We start from the raw sequence: 4635 nt of genomic DNA on the forward strand, positions 1-4635 counted from the left end.
TGGAAATAATTTTAGAATTATAAGAAGATGAAAATTATTGTAGTGTAACTACAAACTTTAACCTTAGCTATAAAACATTATTCATGATTGTTCCTCTCCATCAATCTCATAATGTCACCGTTACGTAGCGAGAAGAAGTAATGCGCCATATATATATAATGTGTAATTTTAGTTCATCGAACTTTCGTAACGTGGAAAACTAAAGATACAGCACGCATCATAAAGCACTTATATACCTTCGCACAATTTTAATTTCGCTTTTCTAGATGGGCATCGATGCATAAAGTACTTTATACCTTCGATTTTTTGTGCATTTACCGTGCTGTCTCGAGAGATACATCGTGTACCGTAACTCAATTACAAACAATTGAAATCGAAGCGAGAAGACTCTTTATTCCTGATGTCACACAAGCGTGATAATCACATTTTAAGAGAAGTCTCTCGTCACCGAACGACAAATACTATCCAGCAAGTAATTATCCAACAATCTGTCAGAGAGATACAATTAAACCAACATTATAAAGTCTCGAATCGGCGACAGGAGACAGAGTTGAAATTTTCAGACTCTGCCTCTACTGTCTTCAATCCTCGCGGGAGGCTAGTCTTAAGGGAAGATTCTTTAAATTCGCATAAACGCGAAAAACTATCCCCCGCTGGATACTCCGTGTACAATATTGCTACGGGACTTCTGTTTCTTCCGCTGCTTGCGCTCCCGATTTCTTCCTCGTTCGTACCCCTTCGCGTTTCCCCGGTACAATTCACTCTCGCCTAAAGTTAAATACTCGGCGCGAAACTTCCGCTTTTCGCTCAGTACCTTCTTAATCATTGACACTAACTCACGCCCGCTTGGAATGTATAAATAACTAATTAGACGGCTGACGCGGGTCGGGAGAGCGCGAGGCGCGAATGCATAATTTAAACGTCCATTAACGCGCACACCATAGTTCCGCCGTTAATACACGCGGGAAGGCCGCATGCCTTAATTCATCCCGTGGGAATTCGACAGAGTTCCAAATCTTATCCGTGCTTGATTCCGAGTGTGACATCCTATTCGAAAGCGCAAGATGTCATCCTTAATAAATTTGGGCGGAGCGTTTATACAATACCTTAGTACTCTGGAAATTATTATTATATTCTGCACTCTGGAAATAATTTCCAGTATTGCGGTATTGTAAATGCTCCGTCCTAAATATTAAGGACGACATTCCTAAGGAGGATGTCACATGTACGAATCAAATATGAGTAAGATTCGGAAATCTTGAATTCACACGAGATGAATTAAGACATCCAACCTTCCCGCGTATTAACGATGGAAGTATAATAAAATAAAATATTTTTAATGATTAAGATTAGGATTTTTAATAGATACATTCTAAGGGTCGTATTCATAGTCATGATTCAATTTGAGATCCCATTTGAATCAGTCTTTCATTGTATTTGTAAAACGCTCCTTAATTAACCACAATTTAATAAATCAGATTCAATCTTTAGTTCAAACTTAGCTGAAATGAAAATCATGGATCAATTTACAAATATAAATATAAATGGATCTAGAAAATATGAACGTGGATTCGACATCACATACATTGTTAATATAACTATCACTATAATGAAGTTAATAAACACATCATCATGATAAACCCATATTAAATCCACTTTATGTTGATATCGTATAATTCTCATTCATTATGCGTTTTATATAATTTTCATCGTGTTGATAAATTAACATTAACACCATGGATTTAAAATCTCTGTGTTTATGTCAGCCATCATGTTTATGGTATGAATTTAACCCGTAAGTGAGATGCCTGAGTGTGAATTCGCTCCAGCAAAATTTCCAACTTGTGGGTATTTAAAAAAAATTGATTATTAAAATATTGGTTTAACACGCAGTTTTGAATAAATAACGTGTAAAAGATGTGTTTTATTTTTAAGATATTAAAATATTTTATTCTCATCTCCATTTTTTTTAATACTTTTTCAGTAAACGAAATACATAGGCCGATAATCATAATCAGATCTCTTATATTTAGACCGTCTTAAGTATAATCTTAAGATGAACCAATCAGAGAACCGCATTAGCAGACAGACATTACTTAAGACGATCTTAAAATAAGAACGGATTATATGAATATCGTTCATAGTATTTTAAATACAAACACGTAATGTCTTGTTTATTGAAAAAGTTTAAAACTAAAATATCTTTAAGTATTTAAAAAATGGAGACAAAATAAAGCATTTTAATATCTTAAAATAAAAAGACTTCTCTTTTTTAGTATTATGGATTAAAATACATAAAACCCATGGTGTTAAATCCATATTAAATTGGAGTTAGTATCAACTATATAATATATACACATTTATTATGCAAATACCGCATAATATTAATAAATGCTCACCTATATTTTTTAGAATGTAAGATCATATTAGAATATGCATTATAGGACGCACAGTGTATTATATTCCATTATAATACTATATTCTATTCTATTATATTATTCTATATTCTATTCTATTATATTATTATTTTATAAATATATTATTATTTTATGAAATAGTATTTATTGCCAATGCATATGTATAGTTGCAAAAATCGAACAGGTTTGACGATCTTAAAGATGATAAAGATAACAGTGTACGATTGGCGTAACATTTTTTGTGGACGTAACAACAGCGGGTCCCGGCGCGGAAAACATCCAATACCGTGATTGCTAGCGAACAACGTGTAAATGTAACATACGTGTATGCAGATACAGTCCATCGCCGTCGTCGATATCTGCGATAGGCGAAAACGACGAGCCCCAGCAGTGGTGGGAAGAGAGTGGCGAGAGGCGACTCCCGGTCTCGCTCCGACTTTGTGGCACCGAGAGTTGACAGATTGGAAACAGCCCGAGACTTTTATGGCAGCTGTTTCCCGTGCGACCATAAATCCTTTATCTCGATTGTTTATCGTATGGCGAGAGAGAGAATTTCTCATTTGCGTTAAAATTGTTCCCCGGGATCGTATACGCCGCTCGATGCGCGTTGTCTCCGCCGAGAGCATCCCCTTGTCGCCTCCCGCTTTTCTCCCTCTTTTTATCTGCAAAACTCCCATATACTAGAGATCTTCAAGTAAGAGATTGGACACCATTTAGACTTCTGATTGGTTCATATTTTTCAGGACCTATTTAAAATAAAACGAAATAGATGCATAAGATAGTATGAGATCTGTGAATATCTCATTCTATCTTATGTATAATCTATTTTAATCATAAAAATGAAAAAAATCCTGAGAAATATGGCGGACCAAACATATGATGTCTAATTTCTTACTTGAAGAGATCTCTGCCGTTCGTTCTTTCTATCGTTGTCCGTTTCGGTCCATCTCCGCGTCGTTGTCGATGAAAGCACGCGTGGATCCGGCTGAATGCGACCGCACTTGAATACGTGTACTTATATTGGGGAAATGTTCAATTTTACGGATCATTTCGCGGGGTTTTATACCGGCCACCCTGGGATTGCCCGGATTCGACGAAAAAAAATTCCAACCTGACGACGGCATGGAATCCTGAGCGAACGGTGCGCTTCCGGCGCGGTCTTCACTTTACGAAAACGAAGAACGAGAAACTCGGCATTCGGCGAAATTAAGAAACAGCTAGGTACCACGTTATTATTCCTCTGTTCCTCGCTTCTTCGCCCCTTCATTCTATCCTCTCGGGTTCGACGATGGAATTTAGTAGAAACGAGAATGACGAGCTTCGAAGTCCCGAGATAATGGCGCGTTCCATAACGGCGGGAATGCTTAAGGCATTGGATGGTGGTGGTTTGAGGATGAAATTTCGCGCTCGGTGAATAAAATTAGTCGTCCGCGCGATTAAGAGCGGAATGGAGTTTTTCACGCGCGAGTATTCGCAATGGTGTAACGTTCTCAAATAATTTATTAATGGAACGTTGTATTCTCATCGATGTTCATATCGTTACTTTCGTTGTCCTGCAAGCGGGGCATAATAAATTGGTAAAAATATAAAAATATGTATGCACGTGGATGCACTCGCCGTTGCAAATCGGTCGTGCACAATGCGCTCACGTCGCAATAAAAATACGAGCGCACACTCGCGGCTATACGAAAAACGTTGCAGTCACGTCGTGGTGGATTTTCAGTTTTACGTTTTGCGGAGGTCGGGGTGCTTGTACGCGAGCACGTCGATGGAATAACATTTGGCCTTTTGCAGCCGTCGATTTTCATCAAGTGATCCAACTTTGTTGCGCGGTTCGCGCGTGTTTACGCTCATCCCCGCGTTACACCTGGTGCACGCGCGTGGCCGTCGTGTATTATCCAAATTGCATTATCGCTCTCTGTTTGCGCGGTTATAACGTCAGCCAATGTATTTGTCACGGAGCGCCTCGCCTCATACACGGTCGGTCAAATGGCTTAATTGCTTTGTCCACGCAATTACGAAATTGCTTACAATTTACAATCAGCCGGCCAGACTCGGCGCGCACGCTTCTCGCCGATCAATTTTATACGAACGTTTCGCGCGCAGGTCGTCCTTTTTTGAAGCTGTTTGCCTCTGTGCATAAATCAGCGTTGTCGTTCGTGCGATAAATGCATATTGATATAAAGCCGTTTCGGCGCGCGACTCTCTCTCTCTCTCT

The sequence above is a fragment of the Atta cephalotes genome, assembly GCF_000143395.1.
Source record: "Atta cephalotes unplaced genomic scaffold scaffold00003, whole genome shotgun sequence".
Classification (NCBI taxonomy): Eukaryota; Metazoa; Arthropoda; class Insecta; order Hymenoptera; family Formicidae; genus Atta; species Atta cephalotes.